Genomic DNA, 22,243 nt, shown 5'->3' on the forward strand with positions numbered 1-22,243 from the left:
TGTGTGGGCCGAAATCCTCTGTCGCTCAACTTTGTGGCACGGGCCGCTACCTTGCGTTCTGGTCTGGCGGGACCCTCCTCCTCAGGGCAGCTCCCCGTGGGCTCCGGTGCGGCAGCCTCTGCTGCGGCAATGCGGCGCCACCCGCTCCATCCCCACCCCCCCGACTCGGGGGCTGCGTTGGCTTCTGTCCTTCCCAGGGCTCCTAGTTCGAGTATTGCAGTTTTGGGCACCGGGCGGTTGCTGCCCAAATGCAAACCGCGCCGCGGTCGGCCACACATTCAGGGACGATCCTCCGCTGCCCCGCGCTTACACGCCGGCTGTGCGGGCCAGAATCCTCCATCGCTCCTCTTTGTGGCACGGGCCGCTATCTCGCGCTCTGGTCTGGCGGGACCCTCCTCCTCAGGGCAGCTCCCCCTGGGCTCCGGTGTGGCAGCCTCTGCTGCGGCAATGCGGCGCCACCCACTCCGTCCCCTTTGGGGCTCTGGGGGCTATAGCAGTTTTGGGCACCGCGCTTCGGTCTGCCACACGTTCAGAGGCGATCCTCCGCTGCCCCGCGCTTACACACAGGCTGCGTGGGCCGAAATCCCCCGATCTTCATGCTTCTTCAGCATGCTGTGGACGTGCATTTCCACCAGAAACCATGATTTTGCACAAGAATCAATAACGGATCTGCGGGAGCTCCTTCAGGAAACGTCCTCTCACGCAGCCATTAAGCCACACCCCACCCCCCCCCGCCGTAGAGGCTGTAGTTAAGGGGTTTTTGTTAGATTCTGTCGGGTGGCCTTTCCAGTGAACCTCTGCGTTTCTCTTAGCTTTGCGCAGATCTCTAAGTTGAGGGGTGAACCAAGAGTTGAGGTGGGTGCGTGGTTTAGCTTTCCTCAATTTGAGAGGGGCTATAGAATCTAAAGCTTTCAGGATGGTTTGGTTGTAGATGTCCACAAGGACTGTAGGGTCGAAATAGGCCGTAGAGGCGTTATTAAGAAGATGGAGGATAATAGGGAGTAATTTTTCTGTAGAGATGTCCTTATTATTTCTGGTTTGGATAGAGGGTGCAGGATTTGATTCAAGGCTCTGGTAGTTAGATTTGATAGTGAAGGTTATCTTATGGTGATCTGACCAAGTACAAGGTGTGACAGATCCCAAATTGATGGAGCAGTTCAGAACGATGAGCCAGTCCAAGGTTCTTCTTTTACTGTGCTTAGGTTCATGGATGTGTTGGGAGAATCCTGAGTCCGCTAGTGAATTGGCTAAGTCTAGGGCTGACTGGCCTTTAGGATCTTGGTATCCTAGATTGAGGTCACCAAGTAAAATGATTTGGGAATTCGGCTTGGTGTTGACTGTGAGGAGGGAAGATATATCCTCAGTGAAGGTGCTAATGGGACCCGGTGGCCTGTAAATGAGGTGCATTGTGGTCGTTTGATTAGGTGATAGTCGAAGTTTAACAGTTAGTAGCTCAGCTGAACCAATGTGCATATTGGGGATAGGTCTGAGTTCGAGTGATCTTTTGAAAATGAAGGCTACTCCTCCGCCTTTGGATTGGAGGGAGTCCCTGTCGGTCTGATGATGGCGTCATTCTCAGGTACAGCTAATAAGTCAAGGCCCGATGCCGCATGTAGCCACTTTTCTGTGATGGCAAGGAAGTCCAAGGTTTCAGTTTCAATAAAATCAGCGATGTCTAATGCGTGAGCTGTAATTGATCTAGCATTGATAAGGGCACCATTGATTAGGGTGTTTTTAGCCTTATGCGCATTGTTGTTGAGGGTGTTGTGTTTTTTACGGGAGATGACAGGGGTGGGTGCACTTGAATATTGTCCAGGTTTATTGGAGGGTGGCGATGAGTTGTGTGGAGGTTTAGAGGTGAGTCTGGACCCTAGTCTTAGGTTTCTAAGTTTAATAGATCAAGGTTGATTTGGTGTAGGTTTGGTCGTGAAGTGTTTGATCCATAATGCTGGGTTATTCAGATATTAATTGGTTCCTGTCATATTTAATATAGGTTCCATGATGGAAGAGTGTGTTATACGTTGGGGTGGAGCGAAGTGGAGGAGGACCCAACGGATGTGGTAACTAGTAAGCAGCGTATGAGAGTAATGATGAGAGACAGTAGTGTGGGAGGACCATAGGATTGAGATATGTAGTACGTTGTGTACTATTAGGTGGATGGAGAACTAGTATTGGCCAGTAGAGACTAGGCCCAATCAATTGAGGTGCTAGACCATAAAAAGTTGTTAGAGGCTACTTTTAATATAGAGTGAGGTGGCCTACTGGATAGGTACAGAGGCAAGTTCTCGGAGACATCTATGGGGTCTATATACAGGTAAGAAACCTAATACAATACTAAGTCAACAGTAAAATGTAAAGTAGCATAATACAGGAACTAAGTCAATAAGGCGGGTAGGCCTTTCAGTATAGACAGATACAAAAGATAGTTCAGACAGTCAGATACATCAGTTAGATTGAGTAGTGAGGCAATCCCAGAGGCATTTTGATAGTAGGCATAGCTGGCTAAGAAAGGTTTAACGGTCGGAGGCAAAGGTGCATGTCCTACAACAGTGGTGATATGGCGATCTGGGTTGAAGTAAAGTCAATGTCAAGCGATAAGAAAACAGCTGAGGTTAAGCAGCACAAGCGGATGTTCGCTGTAGGTAAAGGCTAGACAATTGGTAGAATGCAGACAGCCGACGAAGTCGGTCCAATATACCAGATAGATCAACAATACATGGGCCTCAGGTAGATACAGCAATATGCTAAGGGGGACAATTATAGGCGATGAGTTTGCAGTAATACATGGGAGATAGGCTGTAATGACCGTGGTGGGATCTGTAATCAGTGCAGGGCAAGGTCAGACAGTGTCACAGTATAGACATAGTAGCTCTGGTTGTACTTATAGCAAGGTTAGGCCATAGTGTTAGGATAAAGGGGTGACCAAGTGGCAAATACAACGTACATAATATACATGCAGCTGAAGGAACATGCCAAGGTGGCTTTAGGCAGCAAAAGGCGCAAGCATGATTAAAACAGTACAAAATCTGAATGATCAAAAGACGTCTAATAAGACCTACATCTCATGGTCCTAGATGGGCTAGCCTACATATTTACTGGCATTGGGAGATTGGAGGGTGGGGGGTTGTTGCATTCTGGTACCTGTAGTGCATTTCATGTGGATGTCCTTTTGGGTATGATATGGTCTGGACAGTGACTGCTACATCTTCAGTTAAATGTCAAATGAGGCGCGCCCTAGTTGGTCCTGCATGGGCAGGGTGCTTACCAGACATGCATTTGTGACAGATGCCCCCCCACCCCTTGCCTGTGACATACGCTGCAATATAGGTGTAAATGTACATGTACTCAGCCAATATCCAGATCCTTTGTCTGCCAGGGCGCGCCATGTAAGCCGGCAGAGTGCTGTTTCCAGACCATGGAGTCGTGGATTGATCCTGGGAACCAAGTACAGCAGTGCGTGATGGTCAGGTCAGCGTCACAGGTCACCTGGAGGGAATTGAACTGCTTCCAGTTCCTGTAGGCCTCCTCTGAGGTGTGGGTGGGGCACCAGCTCTGCATGCATACAGTCCAATGCCGCCAACACATTAGGCATGCCCGCAATCGCATAGAAGAAGGCCTTGCTCACTGTTCTCCGAGAGGCACAGCTCCACCTCACTGATGATGCCTAACAAGTCCCAACAAGGCTGAAACACGTGTATGGGGCTGATGTTGGTACTCTTGTTCAGAGGAGAATTGCCTAGCATTTGGGTGCTGGACTGCCTGTGGGCAGGACAAAGACTAATATGCAGGGATATTTCTTCTCTGTGAAAGGGACAGTGAGCTAAAGACTTGGTTGAAACTCTCCCAGGGGCCATCCACCCAAGAACAGGTCAATGGGCTGTGTTCTTGCTGGTAGAGAGACTCCCAGAACCCCCTTTGTTTAGAAGAAGGCCTTGGTTCCGTTTACCTGAGCTTGGGTGGTGAAGCGGGCAATATGCTGGGCCACAGGGCACAGGAGGGCCTCCAGTACCTGCACCAGAAGGCAGGCTGCAAAATGCCATGCAGCTGGATCTTGGAGTGCTGGAATGTGCCACTGCCCAAGAAGTGCAGGACTGACACCAGCTTCAACAGCAGTGGTATGGATGTCCTGATGCGGATACTGACTAGGAGGTAAAGAATGGTCTCCCTGTTTAGACAGTACAGGGTCTCTATCTGGCTGTCTATGAGGGCCCAGCGTGTGGCCCTTATGTGAGGGATCATGGCACGCCTCTGCCTCAACACAAGCATCACCTGTATCCCCATCATCATACTCCTCGTCCTCCTTCTTTCCCTTGCCTCCTGTCGCCACTGCTGCTGCTCCAACACCAGCAGCTGGACATCAGCATGGAGCAGCTCCAGGCCATGGTACTGGCAATGAGTATCAGCATGGTTGTGTTGGAAAGAGTTATTGTGGAAGGTGTGGCCCTTAAGTACTGTTCTTATGTGGATCAGGTGGACCTGGGTGAATTGGGTGCACCTGTGGCCTCATTTCCCTCACATGTGTCCATTTACCGGCTGCTTTGAGGTGATGTTATCTCTGCCTTAGTTTTGCTGGTACTTCCGGCAATAATCTGCCAGAAATGCAGGCAAAACCATTCTCGTGATACCATTGTGATACCATTGTGCCAGTATTACCGGTGCAGTTTTCCGGCATTGCAGGTATTTACTTTGCTGATATTTCCAGTGCTGGTAATTCCGGGCAAAGTGGTATCTGCGCCAGTGATTCCGGCAACTGTGTTCCAGCTAAAACATATTTTGCAGGACCAATAAAGTGCTGCTACACAGTGCTACTGCCACTTTTACCATTTTCCGGGCAACGCTGTAATGACCCCCCTTGTCCCCTAAGTGGGAGTCACTGCCAGTGAGGTCCCACTTTCCTAGACCCCTAGAGAGGGACTTGGAGAGTTGGCTCACCTCTCTAGCCTCACAGGGGTGGCTTACCCTTGAGGTGAAGGGACGAACACTCCTAAATCATAACTGTACCTCAGTTCAGGCACCCTTGACTGGCCCTTCTCCCCTGGAATGTTTCAACAAAGTTTGATGGTCAGATGGCTTTGTAAAGTGGATTCAGAATGGACTAAATTATCCAAGATGGCAGATGCTTAGAATCCAGTTTCCCTAATGATGCTATTCCCACTCAGCACTAATTCATCCGTAATACCTCATAGCACTAGTTCTGCCAAAGAATTCGGGGCTTTTCCAATTGTTGGTTGTTATTTGCACTAATTCCGCTAAATGCAATTAGCGTGGCTGCCGACGGTTGGGTCGAGGACACAAGGTACTCATAATTTGCTGCTAATTCTGCTGGATGCCATGGCAGTCATGGCATTAACTGTAATTCCATCTGGGCATTAGCATTGTCTTTGCCGCTGACCTTGCAATGAGGCTTAATGTCTTTAAGCGGCATGGAAAGGGAGTCTCCAAGGCATTGTAGGATTGCCTCATGGCTTGTTAAAAAACAACTACAACATCGAACACAGGCAGCGAACCCTTAAAAGATTGCGGACTGCCTTTCACACTCGTTAATGACGGATGCACATTCCGACCATCAACATAGTGATGGACTTCTCAAGGGCTTACTGGCTCATGCCTGTATCTAGCCTGGTCCACCACCCCGAGAGGGGATTGAGAATGACAGAAGCCAACAACTATATTCTGTTAAATGCAATGGACTGTGTAATAAAAGACTGACTATTGAAGAGGAACCTGGAGGTGGCCCTCAAGCCCTATGGATCTATGGGGTAATAACTTTCTGTTAAAGAGGGTGTACTTATGTGCATCCCCCTTAGGGATGTAAGAGGGTACCTCATTGTCAATGCAAACACAGGGTCAACCCCAATCCGTAATTAGGACCCTTTATGGATCAATCCCGCATTCCATCCTCCTGCACCCTTCAGTAGCTGTAGTCCCTTGTCCTGGAGTTAAGTCAGTACAAGGAGGAAGGATTTGCTATGTTCCTGTGTTACGCCACTGCACCAGCCTCCCATCATCCTTTCTTTTCCATTGTTTTTCCATGCTACTCTCTGTCATGTTGAATGAAAGGCCTCCTGGAATGCATATGGGGTTCTGCGACTTCATGAAACCCTTAGTGAATTCAGAGGAGGAGGCCAAAGAAGGAGGTGAAAATATGAGCTACAATAAAATACTGTTTCATCAACCTGATATATGACATTATTACAATCGGATCGAATCTTGGATTAGGGAGGGGAAGCGTGACTGGAAGTGGATGTTTTTTTGTTTTTTTTTAATATTTATTTTCAAAATTACAGTATCGAGAAAAAACAAATAACAAAAGTGCAATATACATAAATCAATACAATGAACACCCAACTATATACAATACACCCACAGAGTCACATCCCATTCAATATCAGGCCTAATACAATAAAAGAAATGTACCCCAAATCTTGTTGAATAATGCACTTTTCTTCTCACTTAGGTACAAAACCCTTTCGATATCCGCCAATATGTGCATCTCAGCAATCCACATTTCAATGGTAACGGGAGTAGATGTTTTCCAACGTCTCAATATCAGTTTCTTTCCCACCATTGCTCCCCGAAAGATCCAATTTCTCTGGGAGGTACTCAACTCATCCAGTACATCAGTACTGCCCAGCACAATGGTCTTAAAATCCATGTGAATTCTCTCTTCAAGAACCCTCTCACAAATCTGGTCAAATTCAGACCACATACCCCTCACCCTTGAACACTCCCACAGCATATGTTCAAAGGTGCCCACCTCATGTACACACACCCAACAGTTAGAGTTATCACTCATTCCTCTTTCCAACAGTCTCTCAGGCGTCCAATACGTTCTATGCAAAATCTTGATCTGACGTGATCTCTCTACCAGGCTCAAAGAACACAATTTCACATTCTCACAAATTTGAGATCAATGATCCTCCGCAATGTCCTCACCAATCCTCCGGTTCCAATCCAGTCTCACAGCATCATTTATCTTAAAGTTAGACACAATTTGTTTATAAACATAGCTGACTAGGCCACAACCACTCACCCCCGGGTTTCAACCAAGCAAATCCAAATGGATCCCCTTCTCCACATTTACGTCACCCAACGCTCTCCTGATCTTCTGATAATCCGCCAGACAAAAAGTAGGAATATCAAACTTCAACCTTACCTCCCTAGCAGTCAGCCAAGTAATACCATCAAAAAGGTCCCCAATCCATTGATCCCCAGCAAGGAACGAATCATGCCAGAACAAAACTTTCCCTTCATGATTAACACTCGGATTCAGCCAAAGTGAAGCACTCGGGTCTCTCAATGCATTGAAACCCAAACAATCATTCAAGGCCAACCAAGAAGTCCGTAGACTCCTAGTCAACGGATTCCCCAACTTCTGTCTGCATGGCTGACTCGTCAACAGAGCCCTAGGTGACAATGGACTAACATGGCTAGACTCTGCCCCAAACCAATCTCCACCATCTGATTTAAAACAGGCAAATAATGTACGGGGCATGAAAGCCAGATGATATGCCCTGAAGTCTGGCACTCCCAGCCCACCCTTACAAAAGGGCAACTGTAGTTTAATAATCCTGAGGCGCGGATGTTTATTATCCCAACAGAAAACTTGCATGAGTCTATCCAGTTCCCGCCAATACTTTTTCTCAATCTCCAACGGGACCATAATTAGAACATAGTTCACTCTGGGAGTTGACACCATTTTCAAAGCATTCACCTTCCCCCAAAGGGAAAGATGCAGCAAGAACCATCTATCCGGATACGATTTGAAAGTGGATGTTATGGGGAGTTAAAGTAGAATACTGCTGTGGTCAGACCATCTAAGAGTCTAGCAGAAATTAAAAAAAATCTAGAGAAATGTATAGATAGTGTTTGTATTTTCCATTCTAAATTGGCGGTGTTAGGTGACTTTTATTTCTTCGAAAATTGAAAATATCGCGCTAGAAACACTGTTTTGAGATTGCTCTGAGTGGTCTTTCTAAAGCAAACTGTCACGCCCCGTGCAGGGGCTGACAGGTGCAGCCTGGCCTGGACGTAAAACGGTTGCTGCAGGTCTGAGTGGGCAGGGGTGAAGGCGGGTGTATGTGTATTTGTGTGGGGGTCGAGGAGGAGTGTTGCGTGAAAGGGAGGTGGTGGGTGGGTGACTAAGTGTATGTGTGTGCTTCTATTTGTGTTGGTGTGAGTCTGTTTGTGAGGGGATCGGGTATGAATGTTGATGGCTTGGGAGCAAAGGGCGTTGGGCGTTGAACCTCCCAAAATAGTGATAAATCTAAATATTGGAGGCCGTACCAAATCGGCCAAAAAAAGCTGTCTTTTTTGCGTGCAGCCATCAATATTCGGCAATATCACATAAAACCGAGCAGGCATGGCATAAGGAGGGGGAGGAGTTGGGGTACTGTAAAGGTGGCATTGCATTTGTGTGAGAGTTAGACAATAAAGATTTTCATTTCTCAGAGAAGTCATCTTTGCTCAAGATGATAGTTTGGAGAGCGTCCACTGTCGAGCACTTGTGAGGAAACCTTTTCAAAGTGCCTGTTGGAACCACGACCTGCATATCCAGCTTTGTGGTATTGACCCCAAGGTGGCTTCCATTAGCCTGCCAGCAGTGCCTAGGAGACATGGCATGCATCTCTGATAGCATGTAGGTTTTTCTTTTCATTTTCTTTCCCTATGTGTTATGTAAGGGGTGTATATGCACGTTTTCGGGATGGGTGGTGGTGACGCCAACCTCTCGTTTAAGACTAAAGCCAGAGTTACCATAAATGGAAATCCATTTATAGCCAAAGTGGACCCAAACATAATCTCAAATCTAGGCCAACAGCATGCTGATCAATCAGCATCAATATGACGGGTATTACTTTTTTCAACCTAGAACAGCTGTATAGTACAGCTGCGCACATTCAAACATGACATTTAATTACGGACCCATCACTATGTTGCTATACCTCGCCAGAATCATGGAAGCCTTTGTCACTCCCCAACTGCACAACATGTCACCACAAACAACCTACTCAACCACTTCAAATCTGGCTTTCGGCCTGGGCACAGCACTGAGACTCCTTTACTTCACATCCTCAATGACCTCCACAACATCACTAACAAGAGACACACAGCACTGCTCGTACTCCTTGACCTCTTTGCAACCTTCCAAGACCATAAACCACAACATTCTACTTGACATTCTAGCCCACAGGATTCAACTATCAGGCACCTGCCTCAAATGGGTCACCTCCATCCTTACTAACATGATATACGTTTTCTCACGTTTCGATCCACTCCTACCCTGGTCAAGTACGGCATACTTAAAGGCTTCGCTCCACTCCTCTTCAACCTATATGTTAAGTCCCTTGGACAGACCCTTCACAAACACAACATCCATTTCCATCAGATGACACACAAATATACTTCCAAATCTCATCCCCTTTACAACTTCAATCCCTCTAAAGCTGTCTCCCACTATCACCACCTGGATGGCCAGCTAATTCCTCAAGCACAACCCTTCCAAAACAGAATAACTACTCATCTGCCCTCTTAGACACAAACCTGAGCTCACCTGTTGGATCAAAGAACTCGCCTGGTACAGTACACACATATTTCTCTCTACACTCCCTTGGTTTCACCATCGACCAACACCTTCCCTTCCTACATTACATTGCTGCTGTCACCAAAGCATGCAACTTAGAACTAACCCTCCAAGGAAATATCAAAAACATTCTATGTACTAGTTCTCTCCGAGCTGGACTACAGAAAGGCTCTCCTCACTGAACTCGCCAACAGCACCCTTGGCAACCTGTACGCCATACAAAACGCATAGCCAGACTCATTCTCCACCTACCCAACAATTCACAGATCACCACAGCTCTCGCCCAGCTGCAGTGGCTCCCTGTACCCATGAGAATTTCCTTCAAAGGAATCGACATTGTTTTCATAGCCATCCACCACAAATCCCCATCTTACCTTCATGACAAACACAAACCCATCATCCACACAAACACCATACAAGCAAGTCAGCATCTCTTAGACATTCCACTCTGCAAACTAACATTCACACAAAATCAAGCATTTACCCAGTGGGCACCCAGAGCCTGGAAGCCCATCCCTCTTCACAGCTGCACTGCACCCTCATCCCTGCTCTCCAAAAGAGCCGCAAAACATACCTGTTTCCTCACACATAACCCTGCCTGTCCACCTCCCTTACTACCTAATCTTTCTATCCTATCCTGAAAATAGGTTGCAACTTCAGTTTCACATCCCTCTTTTTCAAACTTGTAACCTTCAAAGGTGCTTTGAAACCCTCTGTGTAGGACCAGAGCTAAAATAATTCCAATAATTGTTTGTAACTTGCATAAAGTATTTTCTCTGACACCAAAATATACAGCACAGTTATCTTAAAGCAATTACGTAGGAATGACATGTGCAGAGCTCTCAAGGAGCCCCACATCCGCCGATGGTACCCCATCCATGCTTGCTTCTCCATTTGCATTTTGGGACAATTATATGTAAGGAACTACCAGTCACAGAATGAAGTTTAAATGAGCAAATCCATCCGATATGAAGCAATTTGAGCAGTCACTACATGCAAAATACTTTTAGAAAGTAAGCATATAGGGCTATAAGTGTGCATGTTTATGAAACATTCTTTTCACTGACTGGTTGCACCAAAATGCCAGTCGAAGCAATAACACTCATCAAGAAGAGACCACACATTCAAGCCCGGGTCTCTGCGGCCTCTAACAACACGGCCAAACTCTATAAAATCTCGCCTCTCACTTCTCCGTAAAAACGCAGGACATCCTGTCCTCTAGCTCCTCTCCCTCTTCCTCTCTCAGCCCCCCTTTGGCCATCTCTACCTCTCCTCCTTCTTTCGCCTCTTCCTCTCTGACAACACCTGACAAGGTTTCTAGACAAGTCCGATCTATGAAAGTGTTGTCCAAACAGGTGCTCCCCTGCTCCTCCAGAACCATCAAGGACCATACTGACACCCTCGCTCCAGTCTTGGACGATTTCTGTAATCACTCCTCCGCCACCGGAACGTTCCCCTCTCGCCTTAAGCACTCCCTTGTGTACCCACTCCTCAAAAAGCCGTCTGCCGATCCTTCCTGCCTGGCAAACTATTGCCCATTCCCCATCACCCCTTTCCTGGGCAAACACTTGGAAAAGCTGGCCATCTCCCAGCTTATTCTCCACACTCAATCTGTTGGTTGTCTCCATGACCATCTGTCTTGCTTCAGAGCTGCCAGAGGCACGAAACTGCTCTCCTGAACACCCGTGAAGATCCGCTCTCTAACCTTGATTCCAGTATTCCTTCTATCCTAATCATCCTTGATCTTTCCTCTACTTTAGAAACAGTCAACCACGCCATACTGACCAATTGACTATGTTAGAACCTGGGCATCATGGATCAGGCCCTGGAGTGGCTGACCGCCTTCCTCTTGGACTGCCCCTCCCAGGTCCAATTTGGTTCCTTTCTCTCTTCCACCTCTCTCTCTACCTGTGGTTTTCCCCAGGGCTCTATCCTCTCCCCCTGGTTTGTCAACCTTGGCCACTTTGGCCTCCCTTGATCTGTACCTTCTCTCTAACTTTCAGTGTTATGCGGATGACACTCAGCTTTCCTTCGGGCTCCTCTCCTCTCTCGCTCTTTCCGGACTGTCTATCCATGATTCAGGATTGGTGCGCTTCCAATGTTATCTGCCTTAATTTCAGTAAGACAAATTCTTCTCATTGGGACCCCTGCCCCTGCTTTACCTCTGTTACACTGGACGCCCACCTTGGGCCCTCTTCCTTCGCCTTCTTGCGAGGCAAGAAACCTTGGTGTCATCTTCGACTCCACTCTCACTTTCTCTCCTCACATCTCGGACGTCGCCAAGAAGTCCCACTACCAGCTGCTCCTCCTCAAAGGGACTCTTCCCTTTCTCACTTTTCCCCAGAAGCTCACTGTCTCAAGAGCCCTGTTTCTTTCTAGGCTGGACTACTGCAACAACCTCTTTCTCAATCTGCCTTCCTCTGCTCTCTGCCCTCTGCAACTAATCCAGAACAGGACTGCAAGACTTATCCTTGGCCTCAAGCCCAGGGATCATATCTCTCCAGCCCTGAAATCTCTCCAGAAGCTCCCCGTGGCTGCAAGGATCAAGTTCAAGACCCTTTGGATTGTCCACAAGGATTTCTGGGTCAGTGCCCAGACTACATCCAACGCTATCTTCCAAAATCCCTTCCTTCTCAAGCCCTCCCCCCAGCTACCTCTCTAAGTGTTAGACGCTTCTCCAGGCAGAGAGTGAGGGGTAGGACTCTCTCCTCTGCAGGTGCCTCCCTCTGGAATGGCCTTTCTGTCCCTCTCAAACTTGAGCGGACCACCTGAAGTTCCGGAAGCAGCTCAAAACTGTCCTCTTCTCCTCTGCTTTCTCTCTCTTCCTCCCCTGTTGACCTACCTGTCTGCTGTACCGACTGGTTGCTTGGCTACCCTCATAGTCTCACTGAGTCCAGGCTCTTTCTTGATCAGTCACCCTTGCACTGCCTCTGGGCCTACCACACACTTGGGGGCTTTAACTGTAACCCTACAGTCCCATGTTCTCCTTGCACTACCCAGAGCCGCGCTGCCCTGGCTGCACTTAATCAGAGCATTACTGCCCTGTTTTGCCCTCTTCCTTGCAGTTCCCCGCCTCCCTTTCCCCTTACATTTCTCAATCTCGCACTTGCACGATCTGAATGTCACAAGGCCTAGTAAGATTGTTTGTCTTGTCCTCTCTCTTTCTTCCCTCCCTTGTCTTGTCGTGCCTAAAAACACTTGTGTACAGGCGTGTTATAAATGACTTATATGATATCATATAATTTTATCAAAGATGCCCAGAAACAATATACAATGCTGCAGTAAGTAACAGCTAGACTGGCAGCACCCAAATGCCAGTCTAGCCAGGTAATTACACTTAGCAGGACTCCTTTATCAGTAAAAAAAAAGTCATACCAAACTGAGGAATGACTAGACTGGCTGCACCTAAATGCCTCTCTAGCCACTAATACCACATATCATACCTGCTTAGCCTGGACATGGACCACCATTATGATTTATCGCACAATCCCGCCCCCCCTACAAAACCCTGCTCCCTCCCACCCCCTACCCAACCTCCAAAATCCGCTCCATAGCCCAGAATTACCTTCACGTCCCTCTTCCTTGTCCCACAGTTTACGTATGAGGCTCCTTGCCTCATAGGTAAGTACTGGGATGAGGAAGACTGGCACTAGGAGTAATGAAGATTCCAGGTAGCTAAATCGGCATTCTCTCCATGTACCTCTACCTCATCCCAGTACTTGTGTATGAGGCAGAGTGAAATTATTTCCGTTAAGGACCGAACGATAATGGAAATAATTTCTTTATGAATGCAGAGTGACTTATAAAATAAACAATTTCTTTTTGAAGTCATAGGGCTCCTCCCACCCCATTACATGGAGGCCGCCAGCACTGGGTCTTCCATGTCATAGTGTGTGGGGAGCCCTCGGACTTCAAAAAGAAATTTTCTTTTTGTAGTCACTCTGTCTTCATGAAGACATTATTTCTGTTACAGAAATAATTTCTTTATGAATGCAGAGGGAATTCAAAAAGAAACATGTTATAAAAAATGAAAAATTTGAAGAAAAAATAATGTTTTCTTTTTTTTGTCTAAGTGGGGCCACCTCCCAGGACATGTGCCAGCGGGGCCCTCCGTTACACCAGTTGGCTCAGGTAGGTCCAACATCTGACAATCTTTGGTTGGTCCATGAACTCTGTAACATCAAGGCTGAGCTGCCAGCGAACTGTTCCAGGCTGAGAACTCAATCACATACCACAGTCACATCTACAGCATTATTGGACCGGGGATCCCAGGTCACCATAGTGTATGACCCTTACTATCGCTAGCATATGTCGCATCTACTATTGGAACCACTGGAATGGCTGAATCTGATGGGATTTGAAGTTGCTGCCTGTAGATACCTTGGCAAGATCTGAGTAAAAATCCATCTAGCTCAAGAAGTGGCCGGGTGAACACCACATTGGACACCATGGCTTTGGTGTGTGCCACGAAGAACCAGAATCCTGACGTACCAGTGGTCATGGGCACCAACTCTGCACTGTTTGGTATGATAGCCAAGGTGTGTATGGAGATGGCCTGTCCACAGTTTGCCAGAACACTGGAGATGCCCCAGCCTGCCAACAGGCTTACCTCAAGAGAGGCATGGAGAAGCGTGATCGACCTGAAGGGCCTGTAGGGCCGTGACCACCACCAATCATGGTCAAGCTGAAATTACAAATGGCAAAACTCTGATGGTGCCTGGCTACTTAAGTCTCAGAGAGCATGACAGTTACACAAGGTTGGTGATGGAGGCTCCTCTGGGTGAGGACATGCCTGGAGATCTGATGGTGCAGCGCAGACTAGTAACGACTATGGCCAAAGTTTGAAGAACATCAACGTCTCTATCACAAACTTAACAGACAAAATCATACATATTCCAGGGGCCTGAAGATTGCACATTTCAATCTCACCGACTTGGTGGCCATGGCAAATACTGCACAGAACGTCTATCCTTCTTTTGACACTCAGAAGATCAACTTTGGAGATTCACCCCAGTCAAACGAGAAAAGGATCATCTATGAGACGAGCTGAAACTGAGGGCTGAAGTTTTCCCCACCAGTGAATGGGACCTGGGTGAAGCACATGGAGAGGAGCACCACATCAGGCTGAATCACAACACCCCTTTCCGAGAGAGGTTGAGGACATTGGCTCCTGCTTATGTGGGGGATGTCAGACAGCATCTTCAGAGACTATTAAATGCTCAGATCATCCAGGAATGCAGAAGCCCCTATGCTTCGCCTATAGTGGTAGCCCAAAAGAAGAATCACAATGTTTGGCTGTGCATAGACTATAGGCGCCTGAACAGTAGAACGGTACTTGACCAATAGACTACGCCACGTCCCTCGACTGTCTTGCCAGGAGCAGGTGGTTCTCGGTTTTGGATCTAAGAAGTGGGTACTATCAAATTCCGATTCTGCAGGAAGACAACTTTAATTTGCCCGCTTGGGTTTTATCAGTTTATCCGGATGCCTAAAGGGATATTGAGAGCTCCATCCACTTTCCAGCGACTGATGAGATGCACTGCGGGTGATATGAAAGGCTTTTAAAGGTCGTAGATTGATTTTGCCAGCAAGGCTTGGAGAAGTGTCAGTTCTGCAGAACCAGCATGAAATACATCGCCCACATGGTATGGGCAGAAGGGGTTAGTGTGGACCCTGCCAAGATGGTGGCCCTCAGAACCTGGCCTACACCACAGAACCTGTGAGAGATACAGAGTTTCCTGGGGTTTTTCAATTACTATAGAAGGTTTGTGCCAGTGTTCACCAACATAGCCCGGCCGCTGATGGAACTGACCCAGGGCTATTCGGCTCCACAGAAGAAAAAGCATACCATTGACGTCAATTGTAAAGCACTTTATCACCCCAAAGAGACTTTTGGGCTGCCGTGGAGTGCTGACTTTGAACAAGCATTTGTCCAGTGAAAGAAGAACCTCTCAGAAGCGCCTGTCTTGGCCTAAGCCGATCCGCAGCTGCTCTATATACTACATGTAGATATCAACTATGATGGATAGGGTGCAGTGCTATATCAAGAACATCAGTGTGCTACCAGACCAGTGGCGTTTGCCAGCCATCGTCTAAGTCTATCGGAAATGCACTATCCAACACAGAAGCTGGAATTCCTGGCCTTCAAGTGGCCGATGACTGAAAAACTCCATGATTATCTTTACGGAGCGCAGATCACGGTATGAACAGACGATATTCCACTGACCTACATCATCAGATCTGCCAAATTAGATGCCACAGGTCATCGCTGGCTGGCGGCTTTATCAGTTTACCATTTCCAGTTAGAGTACAGCCCAGGAATTAACAATAATGTTGCTGACGCCCTATCCAGAAGGCTACCTTCCAGGGAGAGAGACGGCTCTATATACCAAGAGATGGCATCTGTGGCTACTGTGCAAGCTATTTGCCTGAATGAAACTCTCTGACATCCTGATCCAACTCGTCTTATCGACTGTGCTGGAGGGACTGCTATTGGAGTTCCTGTAAGTTATTGTGATGCCACCAGTTTGATGGCTCCAGAACTGCCACATTGGACCTTCTCTGAGTTAAGACAAGCACAATTGAAGGACTCCGATTTACTTGAGGTGCTCAAAGCAAAAAAGAATGGAGAAGAGGGAACACCAAACAATCTCAACCTGGCAGGTTAACAGAGTTAGGGCAAAGAGTGGAAGACTCTAGTCTTAAAAGGTGGTGTGCTGTTCAAAGAGAGCCAAGTTCAAGTGTGACTTATTCGCCGTCTTGTGCTTCCTTGCTCTCTCCGTCCAGTGGCGCTACGAGCCCTGCATGATCAGCATGGGCATCTGGGAAGTTAACGCACGCTTAATTTAATTCAAAGTCATTTCTACTGGCCTTGATTGGGCCTGGAGGTTGATGATTACTGCCGAACATGTTCCCGCTGCATTGCCAGGAATCCTCTCATCCGTCCGGCCGCAGCACTCCAACACCTACAGAGTTGTGGACTGATGGATTTAGTCTGTTTTGACTTCCTGAGCCTTGAACTAGACCGTGGCAGGACTCAGAATGTTCTAGTGGTAACCAATCATTTTACACAATATGCCCAAGCATACCCAACGAAAGACCAGAAGCCCACCATGATATCCCTAGTACTGTGCGACAAATGTTTTGTACATTACGGCAGGCCAGTGTGGCTAAATTCTGGTCAAGGGCCCGATTTTGAATCCAAATAGATTAAAGAATTGATGTATGCTGCCAGAAGACGGGGAGGGGCCGCGGACCCGCCAGGGTTAAAACTAACTGGGCCAGGGGACACTGGGATGGGGTACCCAGTTCTTACCGCTACATGTGCTCTCTCTCTCTCTCCCCAAACACTTGCGTGCTACCGCCCCCTGTACCAAGGATGCAGTTACACTGCCGGGTGTGAACAAAAAAGATAAGGTAGGCCTAGTTTCTATACCAGGTGCAAACGCCTGGTCAGCGTCCTCACTCTCTCATACCCCGGCTCTCACAAACCACAGCGGGAAAGCGCATGTTTTCGATCACTGGACCAGACCAAGGGTGCAGATCCCACAGGGAAACTGCTGTCTCATGACCAAAATTTCTCCACAGAGATTACCTCATCTCCCCTGTCAGAAGGAGGTACCAATACATTCCATTTCGACCCACCAGCACTGCAAACCCCGAATAGCGCGATGCATTTTATTTATATATCCTCGGGGGAAGGAAATAAACATAGAAACACGAAATACACATTAATAAATTATTATGTGCATAAACTATTTCCCGGGGGTGAGGCATTTGCAACAGTATGTCATGGTTCTCCTAACCGGATTGACGCCCAAAATGTTTTTAACTAGCCAGGCCTACCTCAGCACAATGTTCATCCCCTTTAAACTCTAGCTCCCCGACAATGTTCTCCTGCTAAGAGCTCTAGTTGTCCTACGGTGTTGAGCATTGCCTCAATGCTGCCCCCCCCCAACAGTGAGCTGGGGGGGGGGCTGTGCCCTTTGCCACCGTAGTCTCAGTAGGTGAGCCAGTATTGATTCAGGAGGCTGGGCGAAATCTAAGAATGCTAAAAAATGTAGTCTGGTACCCCCTCTAAATGAAAAAGGCTTTCTCAAATTCTTACGATCGATTAAGGCTCTGACCAAAGTTTTTCCTAAAGACTGTGATTCCCCCAGAAGGTCTATTATTTCATTAAACTCCTTAATTTCCCCTAACCTTAAGGTGGAGGGTAAGGGGAAGCAAGGTAAGTCCTGTGATCAGAGTCGGGAGGCTGTGTGCGGCCAGTCCGGTCCTTCTAACCCTGATGTAAATAGTAGATTGTTGATCACGGCTTATCTGAAACCCAAATGTGCAGTAGTGGCTGTCGAAGGGTTGGATGTGCCTTCCTTTTCCACCTACTCAGTCGAGTCTTAGGAGGAGGCACTTTATTCAATCCCTCTGGTGCATTGCGAGTCTCTGGCTCCAGCCTTGGGGTCAGGAAGGGAGCGTGAGAGGGCTTTAGGCAATATGACATCTCAGGAAATTGACTCCGCCTAAGTTAGGTTGCAGCCGACGGCTCCCTCTTTCGTGTCTTCCAGGGTAGCTTTGCAGTCAATCTCTGGTGAACCTGTTAATTTTATTACCATGGAAGAAAGGAGGTTGTCCTTACTGCAGCCTTCAGGCTCTGGAGGTTTGTCTCAAGGTCAAGTTCGGGCGCCTAAGGGCCACCGCAGGGTTTCTAACTTTAGAATGCCTGTGATTGGGAAGGCTATTGTCGATAAACCAAGGGCGGTGTTGCCTGGGTTGGCGCCCTTAGTTGAGGACGATCTCTGCTAGTGTGTTTGAAACACACATTTAAGGTCAAAGAGTTGTATCCTTTAAATCTGCAATATATCTTAGCCTTATTTGGAAAGATAACAAGCCTACAATCACTATCTTCAAAGGATATTGCTATAGTTTTTGTTCTGGATTTCAGGATGTGGACATGGTAAAAGTTGGGTTTTGTTGTGGCTGAATCTGAATGTCTGTTAAAATTGGGCTATTCGTTGACAGAGGACTGGCCACATATTACTTCTAAGGGTTCTAGTCAGGAAGGAGATGGTGGACTTGAGCATAATCCACAAACCTCTGACTATTAATGTAAAACTGGGCCCAACAGTTGCTTCTGATGAAGGACACCCTTTCGGTCACATAAACGTGCTGTGACATACGATTGGTCACATAATGAATTCCTTGCATGAGAATAACTCAATACAAAGGGGCTTTAAATTAATTACCCCAGTCAGGATTGTCTCTTGGAATACGCGTGGGTTCAACCAACTCCGCTCTAATGTGGAGTTATGGAAAGAGGCAGATTTGATATGTATACACAAATCATTTATGTTAGACACCCCACTTGTGGGCGGTTTTTCCGTCCTGTATGAGCCTGCTAGCAAAGGCCCCACAGGTAGGCCCTTTGGTGGCCTAATTAGGTGGCCTAATTAGTGCCTGGTGTGTGTTTCCTGGCTCTAATATTGAACATTTGTATGTGGGTCATCCTGACATTTTAGGCAGTAAAGTCACATGGTTGGACAAACCCGATGAGGTTTTAAGGGTGATTATTGTTTTAAACATTTATTATAATCTTGTGTCTACTCTCGTTGCAGATTTTTTATTATTTATTACTAATGTTATTTGCTTGCACAGTTTATTACCAAATGTGGGTTTTGTTATTGCGGGTGATTTTAATTCTGAATGTCTGGGTGCCAATTGGTATCTGCCTGGGACCCTTAGATGTCATTTGCAATCAGCAAGAGATCGAGGGGCACTGTTCCGTAACTTTTTGGACAGGTTGGACTTAGTCCCTTTGAACGGGAACATCTTGGGAGATGTCGCCCCTAACTAAACTTGGACAGCTGGCTCACATAGATCTAACTTGGATTTTATATTCATCTCAAGTCATATGTTATCCAATGTTGACCAGTTTTAGCTAGGTGCCAGGACCTGTAGTGATCACTTGCAGCTCAGGGCAGGCTTAGGAGGTATCTATACAATTGGCCCTATGGCCTCAACTTCTAGCCCTATTGAGATCAGACCCAGCGACCACGCTGTAATTTGGCATCCCAAGTTCGCTGCCCACTTCAATGCCAAGATAGTTAAAGATTTAGTGGGGGGAGTCTTTACTGATATGTGTCCCCATATCTTCGACCCCCCCCCTGTAAGATATTCTCTTAGGATTGATTCCACTGAGAAGTATAAATGCGGATGTTAATCGCTCAGACATGTTCCATAATTTCAGAAAGGTAGTTTGTGGGAAGAAGAAAATGCTGAGAGGGTACATTAGGAAAGCAAGAAAATTGGGCCCCTTAGCTAGCATGGCTATATCTAAGCTGAAGCAGGTTTACAGAAATTGGATAATGGGACATTGTAAATTATTATTACAAAAAGATGCAGAGGATATGATAGTAGCTCTTGCCTTTGGTGAGTGATTAGAGGGGGTTATGTGCAATCCTTGTTGCTGGTTCAGCCGATTTCTGGTTATTTGTGGGAGACATGTGCAATCCTTGTTGCTGGTTCAACCAATTTCTGGTTATTTGTGGGAGACATATTTTAGTAAATTGTACCCCATTAAATGCTACAATCATGGCCCATCTTTTAGCTAAGCACAAGATTAAGGACTCTGGCCCACTATACATGGCATCTATAGATCTTACCTCTGCGTTTGACTCAGTTATTCGTGCACTTTTATGGAAAAAAATGGTTGCAATGAATATACCTGAGTATATAATACAACTAATAGCGAAACTTCATACAAATACCACTTATTTGGTAAGAGTAAATAGCGAAGGTGCCACTACCCACCCAATAAACATCGCTGTTGGCGTGAAACAAGGCTGCAACCTAGCTGCTACACTATTCAACCTTTATATATGTGGCATAAATGACATCTGGAACTCTTTGATCTCGTATCCGGCAAGGCTCGGCCATCTTAAAGTACAATGGCTAGCCTTTGCTGATGACATCGTATTATTTGATCGCACGCCTAAAGGGATGCAAATTAAATTAGATCTATTTGCATCCTACTGCACGACTCACAATCTGAAATGTAATGTGGAAAAGTCAAACATAGTAGTGTTTAGAAACCACAAGCGAAAGAATCTTACACGCAATTGGAAGATTGAAAGCTTTCCTTTAGCCACTGTGCCGGAGATCCGATACCTTGGCTATACTATTTCTGATTGCAATTCTATCGCTATGTGGTGTGATGTACTATACAAAAAAGCGGCACCTCTCGCCACACAGATGCGGCTGGTATATCTAAAGTTTTGTAAATTCTCACTGCTACCATTACTCCAATTTTATATCCTAAAAGTGGAATCTATCATCCTTTATGCTTTAGATATGTGTTTAGTGGACATCAACAGCCATCTTGATCAAATACAAGGATGTATGTGGAAGGGAGCCTTAAGATTGGCCAAATCGACACCGAATAGCCTACTAAGGCAGGAACTTGGTATCACTGCATTATCTGCACGTCGTAATTGGCGTTTATTAGCTAACTTTGCCAGAATATTATATCCTCCTTCTAATTGCTTATATGAGGATCTGGGACAGTTAATGATAGCGCCAGAATGCTCGTCTTTTACAATCTACTATGCTCAAATGGTGCAGATACTCGATGGAATTGCACTTTTACCAGCTGACTTAGAATTCCGACAGGGATATGTGAAACATCGTCTCATAGAAAATGACTGGTGTAGAACAGTAATGGAAATTGAATCACTAAAGAGTTACAAGGAAGCGGCTCGTTTCTGTTCCACTAGAAGACCGCACAAACCCTATTTAATTCAGTTTCCCTGCAACAAAGCCAGAGAAATATATCTTCGTTTTAAATTGAATCAATGTCTCACCCTAGAACGAATTTGTGGATGGAGTCCGTATTGGAAGGCTATTGCAGATGCCGGATGTAGGTTCTGCAATGACTGCTCAGCTAAGGAAACACTAAAACATCTAGTTACACTGTGCCCTCATTTTGAAACAACGCGTACACTAACTATTGCATCTAATGGTGTACCAACTGAGGACAACAGGGAATGGCTTTGGTTGGCCTCGATGTGGGGAACGCGAACGAGTTTCATATTAGCTCTATGTAGATTCCTAACGATTATAAATACCGAACTTGAGACGAGGTTTCGAATGAATAAGCCCCAGGGGAACTTGTAATGCAAGAAAATGTGTACTTGCATTCCTCTAATACTGTAATCCCTAGCAATTTTTTGAATGTTACGCTCTGTATATGAAAACTTAAACATGACTGCAACCCTCCTCACCACACTAGCAATATCTACTCAAAATATTGTAAAATTGTGTTGAAAGTTTTAAGAAGATATTAGTACATTCAGTTTGTCTCGTTATATATGAAAACTGTTCTTAAAACTTTTCCTAATATATTGTAGACATGAAAGTTTGCAGATTAACTTTGTCTAATTGTTAAAAAATGAAAAATGAAATATTTTATGTAATATGAAAAGAATTTATATTTTTATAAATGTTGTAAAAGTTTGTTGATCGAACTAATAAAACAACGGTTTAAAATAAAAAAAAAATTGTATGCTTCTGTGAATCTCTTGGTGCCATGTGCGTCTGGGGTAATTCCAGGTGGGGTGGTTTGGGAGCTGTTGGGTATTTCTTGCCATTAGGAAGGCAAAATCCTCGAATGCC

Source organism: Ambystoma mexicanum, chromosome 1p (genome assembly GCF_040938575.1).
Source record: "Ambystoma mexicanum isolate Mex_15411 chromosome 1p, UKY_AmexF1_1, whole genome shotgun sequence".
NCBI lineage: Eukaryota > Metazoa > Chordata > Amphibia > Caudata > Ambystomatidae > Ambystoma > Ambystoma mexicanum.